At 38.6% G+C, this 19,641-nt stretch overlaps 1 long non-coding RNA gene across 1 annotated transcript in view; it reads left to right on the forward strand.

Annotated features, from left to right (window-relative positions):
- Positions 1 to 19,265, forward strand: part of LOC139756528 (uncharacterized) — a 41,647-nt gene extending 22,382 nt beyond the window's left edge. Inside the window, exon 3 of the long non-coding RNA XR_011714374.1 lies at positions 18,851 to 19,265. This is a non-coding gene — a long non-coding RNA (uncharacterized lncRNA). The remainder of the gene's footprint in view (positions 1 to 18,850) is intronic.
- The last annotated feature ends 376 nt before the right edge of the window (positions 19,266 to 19,641 follow it).

Below are 19,641 nucleotides of genomic sequence, written 5' to 3' on the forward strand. Positions count from 1 at the left end.
TACCCATATTAATCGAGAATTTACTTTCTTACATTCTATCACATACTCCCACAACTTTCTTATATATATATATATTTTATTTTTTTTTTTTACAAATGTTTTGCTTAATGGCTTATTTCCTCTGGTTGCTCTACCCATATGTCTCTTGATGAACTTCATCCTCTAAATCAGTGATCTGTTTAAAAAACTTAAAGACTGCGATTAGGTCAACCCTTATTCTTCTCTTGTCCAAAGCAGGTAATTTCATTAGCCTTTCCCTGTAATTCAGCTATCAATTCTGGTACCATCTTTATTGCTCTCCTTTGGACCTTCTTTATTAGTTGTTTATGCTTCTTTTGGTATGGCAACTGAACTTGAGAAGCATAGCAAAGTTCTGGGTTAATGTTGGATATGAACAGCTTGTTGAATCTTTCCTTATCCATGAACTTTGATAGAAATTAAATCTTTGTAAGCAGAAAGTTGTTTTCATAACTTTCTTAAGGTGGGGCTCTGGGGACACTTAGGGATGATGTTGACTCCCAAATTTTCTCCCATACAGATTCCTGCACCTCATTTCCTACTAAATGATAAACTCATTTCCTACTAAATGATAAAAATATCTATGTCTTTCGCTGTGACCCTTCCTCATTACTTTACATATACTTGGGTTGAACTTCATAAACCATGTAGCAGAACAAATTTGGTGTTTGTCAAGATCCCTTTGTAAACTGATGCAATCTTCCTCACTTTTAACTTCCCTCATAATCCTTGAATCATCTCCAAATATATTCAGGTAGGAGTCCTTACCTTTTGGCAAGGCATTCACTTAGATCAAGAAGAGTAACGATTCCAGAACAGAACCCTGTGATACTCCACTGGAGACCTTCACATATTTCAAAACTCCTCTGACAATTCTTTTGCTCCCTTTCCCTAAGATAATTTCTATTCATTGGAGTCTCCCTCTTATTCATGACTGACGATCCAGCTTCTTACCCAGCCTCCCAATTGGTACTATGCCAAATGCTTTCTGGCAGTCCAGATACGAACAGTCCCATCCCAGCCATCCCTTTTGTCTAAGACAAAGCTCATTCTGTCTGAGAAATCTAAGAAGTTCATTACACACAACCCTTTTTCCCCTAAAACTGTACTGTCTCTCACTTAAGTAATTTCTCCACTGTAGAAAGTCATCCATTTGCTTTCTGGTTATCTTTTCTAGAACCTTACAGACCACGCTCATTAGGGAACTAGTCTGTAGATCAGTCTTTTCTTATCGATAGGCATGATGTTTGCCCCTTTTCCCTTCGCTAGGCACTTTGACTTTCTCAGCAATATCTTGAATAGTATTTCAAGAGGTTTATCTAGATCTAGTATCTCCACACACCTTAGGAACATCAGGTGAAGTTTTATCAGGATCATGAGCTTTTGTATGGGTTAATAATTAATGTCTTTTCTAAGTATCTCACTGCTTTTCAAAACTTTCCCATTCCATCTTACTGGTGTTGCCTTTCTTATCTTAATATAAAGTCTTACATCTTGCAAGAAGGAGTCACGCGGGGAGTGCTCATCCTCCTCGAATGCTCAGACTGGGGTGTCTAAATGTGTGTGGATGTAACCAAGATGAGAAAAAAGGAGAGATAGGTAGTATGTTTGGGGAAAGGAACCTGGATGTTTTGGCTCTGAGTGAAACGAAACTCAAGGGTAAAGGGGAAGAGTGGTTAGGGAATGTCTTGAGAGTAAAGTCAGGGGTTAGTGAGAGGACAAGAGCAAGGGAAGGAGTAGCACTACTTCTGAAACAGGAGTGGTGGGAGTATGTGATAGAGTGTAAGAAAGTAAACTCTAGATTGATATGGGTAAAACTGAAAGTGGATGGAGAGAGATGGGTGATTATTGGTGCATATGCACCTGGGCATGAGAAGAAAGACCATGAAAGGCAAGTGTTTTGGGAGCAGCTGATTGAGTGTGTTAGTAGTTTTAATGCACGAGACTGGGTTATAGTGATGGGTGATTTGAATGCAAAGGTGAGTAATGTGGCAGTTGAGGGAATAATTGGTGTACATTGGGTGTTCAGTGTTGTAAATGGAAATGGTGAAGAGCTTGTAGATTTATGTGCTAAAAAAGGACTGGTGATGGGAATACCTGGTTTAAAAAGAGAGATATACATAAGTATGTGTATGTAAGTAGGAGAGATGGCCAGAGAGTGTTATTGGATTACGTGTTAATTGATTGGCGCGCGAGAGAGACTTTTGCTGAGAGGTGCAACTAGAGGGATGTCTGATCATTATCTTGTGGAGGCGAAGGTGAAGATTTGTAGAGGTTTTCAGAAAAGAAGAGAGAATGTTGGGATGAAGAGAGTGGTGAGAGTAAGTGAGCGTGGCAAGGAGACTTGTTTGAGGAAGTACAGAATGTAAAAAGGTGAAAACTAAGGATGTAAGGGTAGTGGGGGAGGAATGGGATGTATTTAAGGAAGCAGTGATGGCTAGCGCAAAAGATGCTTGTGGCATGAGAAGCGTGGGAGGTGGGCAGATTAGAAAGGGTAGTGAGTAGTGGGATGAAGAAGTAAGACCATTAGTGAAAGAAAAGAGAAAGGCATTTGGACGATTTTTGCAGGGAAATAATGCAAATGACTGGGAGATGTATAAAAGAAAGAGGCAGGAGGTCAAGAGAAGGGTTCAAGAGGTGAAAAAGAGGGCAAATGAGAGTTGGGGTGAGAGAGTTTCATGAAATTTTAGGGAGAATAAAAAGATGTTTTGGAAGGTGGTAAATAAAGTGCATAAGACAAGGGAACAAATGGGAATATCTGTGAAGGGGGCTCATGGGGAGGTGATAACAAGTAGTGGTGATGTGAGAAGGAGATGGGGTGAGTATTTTGAAGGTTTGTTGAATATGTTTGATGATACAGAGGCAGATATCGGGTGTTTTTGTCAAGGTGGTGTGCAAAGTGAGAGGGTTAGGGAGAATGATTTGGTAAACTGAAAAGAGGTAGTAAAAGCTTTGCGGAAGATGAAAGCCGGCAAAGCAGCGGGTTTGGATGGTATTGCAGTGGAATTTATAAAAAAAAAAAGGGGGGGGGGTGACTGTATTGTTGACTGGTTGCTAAGATGATTTAATGTATGTATGACTCATGGTGAGGTGCCTGATGATTGGCGGAATGCTTGCATAGTGCCATTGTACAAAGGCAAAGGGGATAAAAGTGAGTGCTCAAATTACAGAGGTATAAGTTTGTTGAGTATTCTTCGGAAATCACATGGGAGGGTATTGATTGAGAGGGTGAAGGCATGTACAGAGCATCAGATTGGGGAAGAGCAGTGTGGTTTTAGAAGTGGTAGAGGATGTGTGGATCAGGTGTTTGCTTTGAAGAATGTATGTGAGAAATACTTAGAAAAGCAAATAGACTTGTATGTAGCATTTATGGATCTGGAGAAGGCATATGATAGAGTTGAGAGAGATGCTCTGTGGAAAGTATTAAGAATATATGGTGTGGGAGGCAAGTTGTTAGAAGCAGTGAAAAGTTTTTATTGAGGATGTAAGGCATGTGTTCGAGTAAGAAGAGAGGAAAGTGATTTGTTCTCAGTGAATGTTGGTTTGCAGCAGGGATGCGTGATGTCTCCATGGTTGTTTAATTTGTTTATGGATGGGGTTGTTAGGGAGGTGAATGCAAGAGTTTTGGAAAGAGGGGCAAGTATGCAGTCTGTTGTGGATGAGAGAGCTTGGGAAGTGACTCATTTGTTGTTCACTGATGATACAGTGCTGGTGGCTGATTTGGGTGAGAAACTGCAGAAGCTGGTGAATTAGTTTGGTAAAGTGTGAGAAGAAGAAAGCTGAAAGTAAATGTGAATAAGAGCAAGGCTATTAGGTACAGTAGGGTTGAGGGACAAGTCAATTGGGAGGTAAGTTTGAATGGAGAAAAACTGGAGGAAGTGAAGTGTTTTAGATATCTGGGAGTGGGTTTGGCAGCGGATGGAACCATGGAAGTGGAAGTGAATCATAGGGTGGGGGAGGGGACGAAAGTTCTGGGAGCATTGAAAAATATGTGGAAGTCAAGAACGTTATCTTGGAAAGCAAAAATGGGTATGTTTGAAGGAATAGTAGTTCCAACAATGTTATATGGTTGTGAGGCATAGGGTGTAGATAGAGTTGTGCGTAAGAGGGTGGACGTGCTAGAAATGAGATGTTTGAGGACAGTATGTGGTGAGGTGGTTTGATCGAATAAGTAATGAAAGGGTAAGAGAGATGTGCGGTAATAAAAAGAGTGTGGTTGAGAGCAGAAGAGGGTGTTTTGAAATGGTTTGGTCACATGGAGAGAATTCTTGAGGAAAGATTGACAAAGAGAATATATGTCTCAGAGATGGAGGGAACAAGAAGTGGGAGACCAAATTGGAGGTGGAAAGATGGAGTGAAAAAGATTTTGAGTGATTGGGGCCTGAACATGCAGGAGGGTGAAAGGCATGCAAGAAATAGAGTGAATTGGAACGATGTGGTATACCGGGGTCAATGTGCTGTCAATGGATTGAACCAGGGCATGTGAAGCGTCCGCGGTAAACCATGGAAAGTTTTGTGGAGCCTGGATGTGGAATGGAGCTGTGATTTCGGTGCATTATACATGACAGCTAGAGACTGAGTGTGAACGAATGTAGCCCTTGTTGTCCTTTCATAGCACTACCTCGCGCACATGCAGGGGGAGGGGGTTGTCATTTAATGTGTGGTGGGGTGGTGACGGGAATGAATAAGCGCATCTTGCAAATGCTAACTGGCTTGAGAGCCACTTATATTTTTTCCATCAGTAAAGCTCCTTTGCTTTTAGATATCTTTTATGAAACCACTCTTCCCTCTTTCTTAGCTTTTTCCATGTGTTTGAGACCAGAGGTACCATTGTTCCAATTCCTTCATTATAAATTTAACAAACACTTTTGCCACAATGCCCTGATTTGTGGCTACTCAACTTCATTTTTTAATCAAAGTTAGCACAGAAAGTGTTGAAGTTTGTGTAATTTCCATAATGAATTCTCTCTTTAGGTCTTGTCTAATCTAATTTTCTTTCAACATCCTCATTTACCAAAATAAACCAGCATAACATGATAATTTTTCTTATTGGCATATCATATATAATACTCTCAATATCCATACTAGTGTCTGTGAAGATAACATCTAATGTGTTCAATGTATACACTCAAAAAACTTGTCTCCATAACTCCATCACTGTGGGAATCCAATTTCCCATAGCCTTCCTCCTTATAATTAAAAGCACTTATTATCAGAACATTGTCACTGTTGTCATTGTGCATTTGCTCCTGGGGTGTTAAAATTCTCTGAAGGATTATGTAATACAAACACTATATACTTCTTTTTTACATTTACTTTTCCCATTATATGTGTGTGTTTTTGCTTAAAAGCAGGGTTTACCTAACCTGGACTGACTGACTGGCCTGATTTTTGTTGCATTATCTTATTTGCCTGATACGTGCAGTAGTAAAGGTCTTAATTTGTCCCCTAATTCCTTATATTAATAGTAAGCATTTTAGCTTAAAATACTATCTGTTCAGAAAAAATGTAGGTATATCACTGGTATATCAATTGGCAGTCATTTTTTTCACATTCACTCTATAGGATTTCTTTAATAAACCTCTTTATTCGCTCCATGTAAGTTATTCAGTCTTTCTTCTGGCTGGATATTCTTTACATAAACAATCATTTAGAATCTTAGGTGGATGACTTTGGCAACACTTATGAGCATTTGATCAGAATTTTCTGATCTTTCCACCCCAACAGCAATTTCATTCCTTAATTTGCCTTTGTGAATTCATATTTTTCAAGAGAAGTGTCATTGAGGGACCCCATAACCCCCCCTCCCCTTGCACAAAATAAGCATGGGAAGCTGAAACCCCTCCAAATCTTGCTAAGAATCATGGCAATCCCATTTGCAACTGCTAGCATTTGTAATTACCATCTTGTACTGTACAAGGATGGAGTTCTACGCTTGTGGGGCCCCATCTCTTAAATTTTCTCTCCCATCAAACAGCTTTACAAACTTCTGTATGATGTACTCAGTTTATTCCATTCATCCACCATAATTCTGTCAGAAAAGTACTTTTAAACATCTTTTCCAAAGGCTTCTTCCTAAATTTAATGTTAAGGCTTCTGATTTCTCTATCCCTGTATCTTTCAAAGGATTTTTCACTGCTGACTTCATTGAACTGGAAAAAAAAAATCAAGTCACCCCTGACTCTTCTTTCTTCCAAAGAGGGTAAATTTAAGGCCTATAATCATTCCCTGTACCTCACCTTTCAGCTCTGGGACTATCATATTGCCCTCATGAAGATCTTTTCTATTATTTCTTTGTTGTTATTAAAATGCAGTCACTAAACTTGGAAGCATAGTCTAGTTTTGGCCCAATATAACATGTGAACAGCATAACAGCATGATGAATATTTCTTTATACTTAAATGCGATTACTTGTACAATTTGTTAACTATTCTCCTAAGGTAGGACTCTGGTGACTGGTTAGGTCTGATGCAAATCCCTCTCACACACCAATTCTTGTAGCCTATATCCTATTAGATGCTATTCGTACTGAAGCCTTCTTTCACATCCTTGGGTTAAATTTCATCAACCACAAATCAAACCAACTTTGAAGATTGTCTATATTCCCTTGTAAATTGATGCAATCCTTTCTAATTTTTACTTCTATCTTGACATTGGCATTCACAACATATTCAGGAGGAAGTCCCACCCTGCTAGAAAGTCATTCACATAGAACATCAGTCCTACTAGACAGAACCTTACGGCATGCCAATGGTGACCTCGATCCATTCTGACAAGGCTCCCTTGACATGCTTCCTTTATTTTCTTTCTGCATGATAATCTTCAATCCATTAAATTAGTCTCTCATCTTATTCCTACTTGAAGATCCAGCTTCTTTACCAAACTCCTATAGTTTCTCCTCTGTAGAAAGATATCCTGTAGGTAGTATTTGGTAGGCAGTCAATGACCAGGGAGGTATATTACCAGTTCTACCTGCCTAGGTATCATGAGGGTTAGTGACATTTGCTTGGTGATCCAGCAATTTACTGGTTGTCAAGTTGCACTCCTCTGACCTAGGTAGTTGTCTTTTTTTTCTGCCTCACTAACATGTGGACTACTGGCATTCTGTCCACAAACATAAAATCTCTCCTTGTCATATGTAACACTTGAAAATGCAGAACTCATTCTAATCATTCTTCATTGATATTCCTGTGGTGAGCACTATGCACTAGCCCTGCCTTTTGGCAAAATAGTAGAAACAGTAGATAGAAGGTAGGAACATTAAGTAGAAACATTAGGTAGAAGTAGTAGGTAGGAGCATTATGCAGTAGTCAATAAGATCATTAGGTAGGAGCCTCTGCAAACAGTGCACTTGATTTGCCCTCTGCCAGTGGCCTGTTAAGGTTCTGGCACTGAATGCTAAGAAGCAGGACTGGAGTTCTTTAGTTATGGACCTCTAATGCCATGGCTACCCCTTTGAGGGAGTTCCAATTGGAACAGGCATCAGAGATATAAAGATATCTATTTTCTTTCTGATTATCTTTTCAAGTACCCAATAAACCACACTTGTCAGGAGGGCTAGTCTGTAGTTCAGGCCTCCTTTCCTATAGATAGGTAAGATGTTTGCCCTCTCTCCACTACCATGGTACTCTACCTTCATTCAGTAACACCTTGAAGAACATTTCAAGCAGTCTGTCAAGTGTTTCTGCATGCATCTTCAGTATATACGAAGAAATTTCATCAGAACCATGATATTTAAATATTTTTATTATATCTTCTTCAGATATTTCAATGTTCTCTCATACCTCCTCTCCATTTTACCTCTGGTGTTGGGCCTATATTATCTCTCATTGTGAAAACACAAATTTGTCCAGTTTCTTGAACAGCCTCATATTTACATCATCCATTATGATTCTTTCTCTAGAATCCTTTGGCCTGGTTAGCTGATCTTTACCTGATAATTCTGATTAAGAACAAGTTTTGGATTATTCCCAATCTTGTCCACAATTATAAAAAAAAAATTCTCTTTGTTCCTCCTTTCTTGTTCACATGCAAATGCTAGCTGGCTGGAGTTCCAACTATGTCTTCAACACATCACCATGAAATTCCGTCAGTTTTTAACATCTCTGACTGAAACAATCATCCCTCTTTATTTGAGGCTACAGGTACCCATGTTCCCACACCTTCACTGCAGTAATTACATATTTGTATTGTACAAGAAAGGAGTTTTATGCTCATAGGGCCCGATCTCTTGAACATTCTCTACTAACATATAGCTATTTAAACTTGTATGCTTCTGCAATTACCACATCCTCAGTCATTTTCTTCCACTCATCCACCACTCATATTATAAAAGCATTTATTTTAAGTTTTTTACTTAATTTCATGCCTTGTGCTTTGGCTGTCCTGTCCCATCTTTCAAAGAGCTGTTCATTATGTAAATACTTAATCAGTTTTAAAAATGGTAAGGGTTGTAATCAGGTTACCCCTCACTCTTCTCTCTTCCAAAGTGGGCAAATTTAAAGCCTATGACCTTTTCCTTTAATTATCTTTCTTAATTATGGTACCATCTTTGTTGTTCTCCTGTGGACCTTTTCTGATGGTTCAATGTGCTTTAGATTTGATCAAACCTAAGAACCATATTCTAATTCTGGCCTTAAATATCCAAGAACCTGAATGCTATAGTACTTGCTAACAGAAAGTTGATCTTAACTATTCTCCTAATGTGGGGCTCTGGCATCAGGTTAGGACAATGTCAACTTGCAAATCCCTCTCACACATGGATTCCTGCTACCTGTTTCGTGCTTGATGATAATCATCTCAGGGTCTAGTTTCCTTTCACTTTGACCCATGTTCATTACTTGAAATTTACTCAGGTTGAACCTAAGCAATCACATATCAGATCAGCTTTGAAGTTTAAGATCAGTTACCATGCAAGGTGATGCAATCTTCCACATTCTTCACTTACTTCATAACCTTTAAATCACCTGCAAACATATTCAGGTATGAGTTCATACTTTCATAAAAGTCATTTCTATAGATCAAGAAGATTAATATTTTCAAAACAGAACCTCTGGCAGAACCTTGACTCTTTTGGAGGGATCCTTTGACATGCATCCTTTGTTCCACTAAGATACTTGTCTATCCACTGAGGGAATTATCCCCTCAATACTGCCTGGTGATCCAGCTTCTTAATCAGCCTCTTGTACAGTACATTGCCAAATACTTTCTGGCAATCGAGGTACACATAATCTGTCTAGTCTTCCCTTTTTGTCCAAAACAGAGTTCAGTCTCCTAGAAATCTAAGAGATTTGTTACACATGACCTCCTTTCCCTTAAATTGTGCTTTCTTTACCTTACATAATTTCTCCTTTGCCAGAAGTCATCCATTTGCTTTCAAATTATCTTTTCCAGAACATCACGGACCACACTCAGTGTGTGTGTGTGTGTGTGTGTATAATCACCTGTGTATGTATTATGGGGATAAAGGTTTTCACTCATGAGGCTCCATCTCGAGCTTCTTATACCACCAAGAAGACTTTTAAGTATTTGTATGCTGGCATTCACTTTCTCCTAGCTTGAACAATTCAAATCATCCTTCATTATTAAAATAGACCAGTATTTCTTTTCCTTGACCAGCCTCTTACTCTGCTTCTCCATCCTTAAACTACACCATTTTTGTTTCACCAGCTTTCCCCTCAGCTTCTGATCTTCACGTCTACTAATGCTGATACCAGACCTCATAAACAACAATCTATCTATCTGTCTATATTTCTGATGGCTGTTCCCTCCAGGAACTCCCATCAAGTTGGTGGCCATAGCAAAAGTCTCCATTTTTTCCTTACAAGTTACCCTAGCACACATCATTCCATGCATTCTTCCACCTTTTCTCTATTACTCTACCACTCCATTTCCCATGTCACTGGTGGTCTTACTCTCACACCAACCCCTTTAATCATACTATTAGACATGCTCCTTGTAAACTCCCCATCCCCATCTTGCATTCTTTCCACATGCCCAAACCATCTCAAAATATTACATTTCACCCACTCTACAACTCCACAATCCACTCCCTTTGTGTATTTCCAGCCATTCTGGATCTCTCATACACCCCATCATTTCTTTCCATCCAGTTATACCACAAGCTCCTCTCAAATAGCTTATTTCTACAGCCTGGATTCTTGACTTCTGTAGCTCATTCCACGTCCATGTTTCAGCTACACAGGTCAGGCTCGGGAGGACTATGCTGTCCCTTAATCCTTTCTTCATTTATGTGCTTACACCTCTAACCTTCATTATTTTATTAAGGAAACCCAGTGACTCTTCTACCCTTACTACTATCTCCCTTATTTCTCCTACCATATCACCAAACTTCCCAAGATAGCTCTCAAATACCCAAATTCTGTCACCCCTTCCAGTCTTTCTCCCCCTTTATCTATACTGCAGTTTAGTACACTTTCTTCTCTCACGTTATTTCTTTTTAAAGCCAGACCACCTCACTTGGACCTTGGGGCTGTATCTATGTAACTCTATAGGGCTTGGCAAAATCAATACTTTCACTTCGTTTCCTTTCAAACACTCTTACTGTAACTCGCATTTACCTTCAATTGCTTACACTTACACACATCATAAAGGACACTTACGACTTTCTGCAACTCCTCGTCACTCTCTGCGAACAACATAGTATCAACTACAAACAGGCATGTCTCTAGCCACCATACTTCACCATCAGGCTCCATCTCTGCACCCCTTTTCCCTAGTTTTGCTTTCATCTCTCATATCACTTCATTCATATATATGTTAAAGAGCCATAGTGACCATCACACAGCCCTGCCTCACATCCACATGGATACACAAACTTTCACACAGTTTTCCATCCACAGTAACACATTAATTTGCTCCTATATACAGGGCTTTTACACCATCCAACAGTTGTATCCTTATCCCAAATATCCTTAACACATCCCAAAAGCACTCCACTTGAGTCTGTCATACATGTTTTCCAGATCCATAAAAGCTGCATGCATCTTCTTACCTTTCACTAGATACTTTTCCACAGTCATTCTCATTGCAAAAAATCTGATCCACATATCCCCTACCTTCCCTGAAACCTCTTGGTCCTCTTTTATTATGCATTCAGTCACTTGCATCACTTTTGCTTAAACTATTTCTGGTATACTTAGGCTTATTTCCCTATAATTGCAACATAACATTCAAGCACATTTTCTTTTGAAACGAATAATAATAGCTTTCACCTAATCCTCACGCACAAACTTCTGCTTCCATGCTAAATTACATTTCTGTCTTCTTGTCTCATTTGGCTTCTATCATTTTTTGCCTTCTGACTCTGTACTTTACTTTTTCCCTATCTTCCCTTGGTCTATCACACTTTATTAATGTTCTACTGTATTCCACCTTGTTTACAACTTTCTCAACTCGTCTTAGATGATTCCAAATCAAATGTAACTATAACTGGTCATCCCTTTATGTCTGCCTATTTCTATTATTACTGAAATTGTATCTGATAATTCTATTGTTTCTAGTAACCCTTTAATGAACACTACCTCTTCTTTTCCCTCTCCTCTTTATTCAGTTTGTGTTCTTCCTCTAGTTAAAAAATAATCAAAGATTTGAGCTTGTCAAACTCCTGTTTACTTAACTTTCTAATTCGGGTGCCACCCACGTACATCAGTTTTGGTTCATCAAGCTTTGTGCCACCAGCTTTCTCTGTAATCTCCCTTTTTGCTAATAAGCATCAATCCTGTGTACTCTGCACTTTTCTGAAATTCTCATCTATCAGACCATAAACTGCTCTAAAATTCAAACAGAACATATTCTGTTTATTGCTTTACTCAGAGCCCTAAAAGCCTCAATTTTGTTTGTGTGCCTGTGTAATTACCTATTTGTACAGTACAAGGAGAGAGTTCTACACTCATGGGGCCCCATCTAAGCTTTCTATTCCACTCTAGTAGCTTTTTATACTTAGTAAACTGCTAGCATTCACAGACACATTGGTTAGTTTGTTCCAACCTTCCTAACTACCCTAACTCTAAACCAGTAATTGTTAACATCCTTTCTAACAGACTGTTTACCCAATATTTTGTTATGGCATTTGGTTACTCTGGTGCTGCATCTTTTGAAAATGTTACCTCTTCAGTATCATCCAGCTGATTTAAAAATTTGAAGGGCTGTTATTAGATCCCTCTTCTCTTTTCTCTCCTGCACAGTGGACTGCTTTGTAGCCCCAAGCCTCTCATTGTAGCTCAATTAATCCTTTATCTCGCTCATGATCTTAGCATCATCCATAAAGCATGTTTAGATATGATTCAAGTCCAATAGGCAAGTCATTTATAGACAGCAAGATCCACAGAGTTCCAATGCTGAGCCCTGTGGACTCAATAATAATTTCATGAGATCTTCCTGCATTTATTTGGGGTGAATTTCATCAACCATATATATTACACCAACTTTAGAGTCTAAGTTCCCTTGTATATGCAGTCCTACTTGCTTTTCACTTCCCTCATGACCCTTCCATCATCTGCAAATATATTAGGTAGGAGTCCATACCTTAAGGCAACACATAGATCAAGATTAACAGTCCCAAAAGAGAACACTGGGGCACTCCAACCTTCCCATTTGAAGAAGCTCCTCTGACATGTCCTCTGTTCCCTTCCATTAAGAAAATCAGTCCGTCAGTCTCCACCTCATTATTGCTTGGTTATCCTGCTTCTTAATAATGTGGTACAGTGTCAAATGCTTTCTGGCAATCAAGATACAAACAGTCCACTAAGCTTTCTCTTTTGTCTGAGATAAGAGCTCACTCTCTCATAGCAATCTATGATGTTTGTTAAATGTGACCTCCTGTACTTAAAACTGTGCTATTACTCACTTTGGTAATGTCATCCAATTGCTCTCTAATTATCTTTTCCATAAACTTACAGACAACACTCATCAATAAGAATGATCAGTAGTTCAGTGCTTCTTCCCAATCCTTTTAAAAGTATGCTGTTCACCCTTTTAAATCCCTTGGGGCTCTGCCTTTCTTCAGCAACATCTTAAGCCCTATTTCAAGAGATTTTTCTAGTGAATCTGCAAACATCTTCAGCACGAATGATGAAATTTCTTCAAGACCATAAGCCTTGTACGGGTCATAACTGATTAGGTTTTGGTTAATGTCTTTTCCAGGTATCTTAATCTGTGTGTAATTATCAATTTGTAGTATACAGAGAGGGAGTTTTACTCTTGTGAGATGCAATCTCTAACATTCTTTTTAATTCATGGGAACCCATCTCCTGAACATTTTCTATCATACAACTTAAATCTATGTATTCTGTTTGCATTAACCATGTCTTCAGTCATTTTAATCTATTTGTCCAACACTCTTATATTACCAAATTTAAGTTTCTTGCTCAGTTTCATGCTATGTTCTCTGGCCCTTCTATACTTACATCTCTTGAAGAACTGTTCACCGTCTCCATCATCGATGGATCACGTCACCCTTCACTCTTCATCTCATTTAGACAAAAGGCATCCTTGAGGCTGCACACTTATTCTTTGATTTATATAACTTTTTCTCCTTTTCAAAATATTCCATTTCCTGTTTACCTCTTCTTTGTCTGTTACCACTTTTCCATCTGTCCCCTTCAACTGGCCCAGTAAGAGGGAGGGAGTATCGCTGCTTAGGAACTCAGACCTAAGTTCCTATTTTTTCCAAAACCTAATTTAAATTTAAAGCCAAAAACCCTCTTCCTCACACCCTCCTGTTCTTGGAGTCCTATCTATATTCTACAGGGCTCCCACAGCACTCAGGAAGCTGGCCATGTTCACTGATTGGGACTGCACATCATAAAGTATGGTGATGTTGGCTGTGTTGTGTATGTGGGAAGAGAGCACGGCAACTGAGCAGTAAATGTTCAGTATCTTCATTATGTTAGATGAACTGTATGTTTGAAGGGTGTTCCTCATTTCTACAAAATACTGTACATGCATTTTCCTTTGTGTATGAGCTTGTTGCTATACAAACTTGGGATCTTACTTTTTTAAGTTTTCAAAAATTTAAGAATGAGATATAAAGGGCCTCTTACCATACTACTGGACCTCCTTTCCAAAAGGAAAGTGGGGATGGGGTTAGGTGAAGTTAGCCCTGGTGTCCATGATGGCTCTTGATGCCCCTTCCCTTCACTGATGGTCTAATTTGGTATCTTGTCTTCCTCATTGTATTTTGATTCTTTTCCAAGGTTGGGAAATTTAAACTCTCTAGCCTTCCCTGGAACTAAGCTCTCTTAATTTTGGTACCATTTTTGTTGCTCTCTACTTGCTCTCTGTGCTTCTTTAAGTGTGGTGAGAAGCATATAATAGTTCTGGAATTACATATGATATGATCAGCTTCCTGAACTTCAATGATTTCTCATATTTGCTAGCAGACAGTTGGTCTTGTTAATAATTCTCCTGAGGTGGGATTCTAGTGACGGGTTTGGGACAATGTTGACTCCTGTCTTCCTAAATAATATGTTCCAGCAGCTATTTTCCTACTAGCTGATAACCTACCGAGGCCTTCTGTCACTGTGTGTATTTACCCATTTGTACTGTATGAGGAGGGAGTGTGTACAATTGTACACTTGTGGGACCCCATCTATTGTGTGTATACACAAAATTCAAGGCAAAACAAAAAAGCAGTATCACTACATGATTACAATAAGTATGTGATCAAAGTATGTTAACCAATATTATAGAAGAACTTGTAGAACAAATAAGTTTTGCAATGGATACTTATTTATTCAAACTTGATATTATCATCAAAGCATATGCTATGATGTTATGATTATCAATGATTATGAAGTATGGAAATAATCTGTATCTGAGCCATACTGTTAATAGAGAGGAAATGTTACATATCAGCTATGGTTTTAGTTCTCTGTCATTCCTGCTGGGTGTTATGACAAACAGATACAAGAGCACTCTGCCTTAAAGATTTAACATATTCAACATAATTTTCCTTTTTTCACACCAAAATATTGAAATAATTATGATCCTTACAACTATGCAAACTGCTTAACTAATACATACATCTGCTTGCCCAACTGCTAAGCGACATACATTTTGATTACAAGTCATTTCATTAAAAGCAATGTGAAAAGATATAAAGAAAAAGAGAAGACAAAATAAGGGAATGAAGAGAAAATAAGAACATTTCAATATGTTAACCTTTAGCAATTTTCTACATTTATGACAAAAAATTTACCTGTTACTGATTTGCTTTGACTAAGCCTCATTATCTCTGATATTAGTTACCATGGAATGGAAGATCATAGCTGAGCCTTTTGCTCTAAGTAAAGAGTAAGTGATTTTTTTTATGACTCTGCTATTTCCTGTGCATTAATTTAAAAGCAAACATATACACACTTACTAGGTGGAGCACAACGCCATATTAAAATGAAACCATAATACAGTTAGAGAATTAAAAAAATCTAACTCTTAGAACCATTCACATTGTCTGGATTCTGGAATTTTACAGATTTTAGAAACATGAACCAAAGAGTGTGGATTCACTGTAACCCTAAAAGTGTGTTTTGCACACATAAGCACGTTCAACATTTTATTTATTTACAACTACAAACATTCAACACCTATACAATGAAACGCGGATCTTCCCAATGCAGTCCCACTGTAACATCATTTGCAATCAATTCTTTGCAGCAGCACAAACCCCGCATATGTACCCAAACCTCTCCATAACTAACCACAAAGCCCCGTGTAGAAATTAAAAGCCTACCCATATCTCATATTTCAGCAACCTCTTCTAACAGATCCTCCCAACCCATAAAAACACAGCACAACAAAATACACAGACTGAAATGACGTGATAAGCTTTCAACACCCACCCTCCCAACTCAGTCTTAAATACCACCCCACTGAAAACACATCCATCTGATGCCACATTCCCAAACATATGTGGGTCACACTTTCCCATGTATGATCAGAATATCATCCAACTTTACACTACTATAACCGTATATTCAAAACATCCCAAGACCCTTCATGCCCATGATACAACTACCTAATTGTAAGCACTGAACACTTGCTGCTACAATGCCCTGCACTCTCCTCACAGACACACACAGCAACATTTAACTGTATTACATAGAATCCTGCTCAATGGCCATGGCCAGGTTTCCGAGAAGTGCAGGAGTGCCAAAGAGAGACTCCTGGGGCAAGTATAAATATATTTTTATTTATTTATTGATTATACTTGATCGCTGTTTCCTGCATCAGTGAGGTAGTGCCATGAAATAGATGAAGAAAGACCCATCCACTCATATACACATGTATATACATACAAACACATGTACATATACATACATATACAAACACATATCAACATATACATATGTACATATTCATACTTGCTTACCTTCATCCATTCTTGGCTCCACCCCACCCCACAGAAAACAGCATCACCACCCCTTGCTTCAGCGAGGCCACATCCGCTCACACTCAGTCTCTTGCTGTCATGTGTAATGCACCAAAATCACAGGTGACTACCCAAAACCAGGCCCCAGAGACCTTTCATTGGTTTACCCTGGACAGGAGATAAAGAATATTGCCCATGTATTCCCTGTATGTCATACAAGACAACTAAGAGGGGCAGGAGTGGGTAGCTGGAAATCCTCCTTTCCTCTTTTACTTTTCAAAAGAAGGAACAGAGCAAGGAGCCAAGTGAAGAATTTCCTTTCTAAGATTCGGCTATCTGCTCTTGATGCTACCTTGCTCATGTGGGAAATGGTGAGCATGTCTAAATAAATATAAATGTAATATATAGGTTTGCGGCAGGGGTGTGTGATGTCTCCATGGTTGTTTAATTTGTTTATGGATGGGGTTGTTAGGGAGGTAAATGCAAGAGTTTTGGAAAGAGGGGCAAGTATGAAGTCTGTTGGGGATGAGAGAGCTTGGGAAGTGAGTCAGCTGTTGTTCGCTGATGATACAGCGCTGGTGGCTGATTCATGTGAGAAACTGCAGAAGCTGGTGACTGAGTTTGGTAAAGTGTGTGGAAGAAGAAAGTTAAGAGTAAATGTGAATAAGAGCAAGGTTATTAGGTACAGTAGGGTTGAGGGTCAAGTCAATTGGGAGGTGAGTTTGAATGGAGAAAAACTGGAGGAAGTGAAGTGTTTTAGATATCTGGGAGTGGATCTGGCAGCGGATGGAACCATGGAAGCGGAAGTGGATCATAGGGTGGGGGAGGGGGCGAAAATTCTGGGGGCCTTGAAGAATGTGTGGAAGTCGAGAACATTATCTCGGAAAGCAAAAATGGGTACGTTTGAAGGAATAGTGGTTCCAACAATGTTGTATGGTTGCGAGGCGTGGGCTATGGATAGAGTTGTGCGCAGGAGGATGGATGTGCTGGAAATGAGATGTTTGAGGACAATGTGTGGTGTGAGGTGGTTTGATCGAGTGAGTAACGTAAGGGTAAGAGAGATGTGTGGAAATAAAAAGAGCGTGGTTGAGAGAGCAGAAGAGGGTGTTTTGAAGTGGTTTGGGCACATGGAGAGAATGAGTGAGGAAAGATTGACCAAGAGGATATATGTGTCGGAGGTGGAGGGAACGAGGAGAAGAGGGAGACCAAATTGGAGGTGGAAAGATGGAGTGAATAAGATTTTGTGTGATCGGGGCCTTTGAGTATGATGGTCTAAATCACCTGCTTTGAGCTTCATTCCCCTTGAGTGTGACAACTGGAAACTCCTTTTGCCCATGTAAAAATGTGTACCCTCACCTCTTGTGAACTACAGTTTTCTTTGAATCTTGCTGTAGCATCTACACACCAGTACATACTGCCATCTACTGGATCCAAGAATAAACAAAAACGTACACAAATACGGTGTCAGTCACTCCCATGCAGTGCTCTCAAGAGATTACCAGATGGCAACATTGATTCTTCCTTCTCTCCTCATTTACCAAAAACCAGACATGATAGGGATATTATAGCATCATGTTACGATTTAAGACTGAACAGTATGCATAAATACTCTTACATATGAAAATATATACATGATATACCATGTTTTGATGAGAAATAAAGATGGAATAACGTGGTGTCAGCTCAGCTAGCAAGCATATGCATCCCTTTAAACTGTTGCTTTAGTCTTTTAAACTTTTTCCATATTTTTCACCAAGGCATTACACGTATGAAAAGGAAGGCAACACTACAGATAAGAAATTTAAGCTGGTTGTGTTCTCTGACTTTGTGAACAAGGAATCTCTGACATCTGTTTAAAAAAACAGTCATTAATAATCCCAGCCAGCTAGTGCCAAGAGATAACACTGCTTCTATGGCTCCATCCAGTAACAGTGTTTATAAATATACAAATCCCTCACATTTCAGAAAGAACAATGCAACATCATCCAATTCATAACAATTACATAATTTTCTATGGGTCTCCAAGGACAATAACCTGTGCAAGGTTCAGAAAATGTTACAACATATAAGTATTTTCTGAGACATTTTCCCAACACTTTCCAGAAATTGTTACAAGGGAAACTAATAGATACAATAAATACAGATTAGTTACATTCAGCCCTTTACCACACAGCTCTAGGTTCAGTAAGCAGATGGATGTTTCACCATCTGATATTAAAGTATTTGTTGCTGTAGAGATCAGTGTATGTTGGTTTTTACCTCCTTACACATGAGAATTTATAGATGTCTACAATTGTATTTACCTTTTTACACTAATTCCTATCTAAACAACATTCTTATTGTGCTGTTTTCATTTCTATACAAATCAGTTTGATGAATTTTTACACAACATAAATGTAATTTATGTGTGCAAATGAGACCATTTTTTTTCATCTTTTCCAGGCACTACCTTGCTAAAGGGTCCAGGCACTACCTTGCTAAAGGAGGAAATGGTGAACATTTATTAAAAAAAAAATGAATTAAAAATCACTTTATGATTTATAACACATTTTACATTCCACTGGATTAGGTTTAGCTCATCAGTAAAATGGATGGGCAAATATAATATACTTTATTGGAAATTACTTCTTTCATAATTTTGGATATATTTTGCATAAATGTGTATAAGAAAAATTTGCTAATATTGGTAGTTTGTATTCTACTACAATCTATGGTTTCTTATAATTATTTTATACTTCTGGATTTGTTTTGGTCCCTCAAAAAAAAAAATTTACTGAGAATAATTTTTTTAACAACCGTATTCTCTACTGTATGATTGGATTTCCAATAAAATCAAATGCCAGAAATGGAAACCTTAGTCATGGTTTTCTTATGATCAAAAGGTAATAAAAAGTTCAAAATGGTGATTTCATTTTTTGACGAGGAAATTGAACTCCTGGAGGATTCCCTTCAAACTTTGACACGGTCAAAGGGTTAAAGAACTCTCCTGCAGCAAAGCCCGACAACATATCAAACTTCACATACAGCGTTTTATCCTATTGTAATCAAGGTGCTTACAGATATCTTCAACCACTCCCAGCAACACAACAAAATTTCTAACATCTGAAAACTTGCCAACATAATGCTAGTCCTAAAATCCTCCAAACCACCCAACAATTTTCTTCTTCCTACTGCCCCATATCACTTCTATCTTCATTATCAAAAATCTGTAAAGAACTGATTCACAACAGAAT

This window comes from Panulirus ornatus, chromosome 22 (assembly GCF_036320965.1).
Source record: "Panulirus ornatus isolate Po-2019 chromosome 22, ASM3632096v1, whole genome shotgun sequence".
Taxonomy (NCBI): Eukaryota; Metazoa; Arthropoda; class Malacostraca; order Decapoda; family Palinuridae; genus Panulirus; species Panulirus ornatus.